Genomic DNA, 382 nt, shown 5'->3' on the forward strand with positions numbered 1-382 from the left:
GGCGAGGCAAAAAATGACGTGATACCTATGAGGAGGGGCGGGGCAAACAAGGAGGAGCCATAGAGGGAAATTAGAGGATTTTCAAACGCCGCCCGCCAATAGTGGCGAGGAGGGAAGGGAGGCGAGGTTTCCAGCTTAGTAGGCGGAGGGATCGGAAGGGCACGATTTCAAAGCTAACCATGGGTCGCCTGATATATATCATATACAATATTATATGATATACATATATATATATACACACACACACACACATATATATATATATATATACATAAAAGCTCCTCGTTGTCCCACATTTCTGCCCCTTTCTATAAAAGTGTCATAAAACTTCTTGAGGGGAAACCCTTCCTAAAATCCCCTCAAAATTAAAGATAAAGAAAAG

This window comes from Sceloporus undulatus, chromosome 7 (assembly GCF_019175285.1).
Source record: "Sceloporus undulatus isolate JIND9_A2432 ecotype Alabama chromosome 7, SceUnd_v1.1, whole genome shotgun sequence".
Taxonomy (NCBI): Eukaryota; Metazoa; Chordata; class Lepidosauria; order Squamata; family Phrynosomatidae; genus Sceloporus; species Sceloporus undulatus.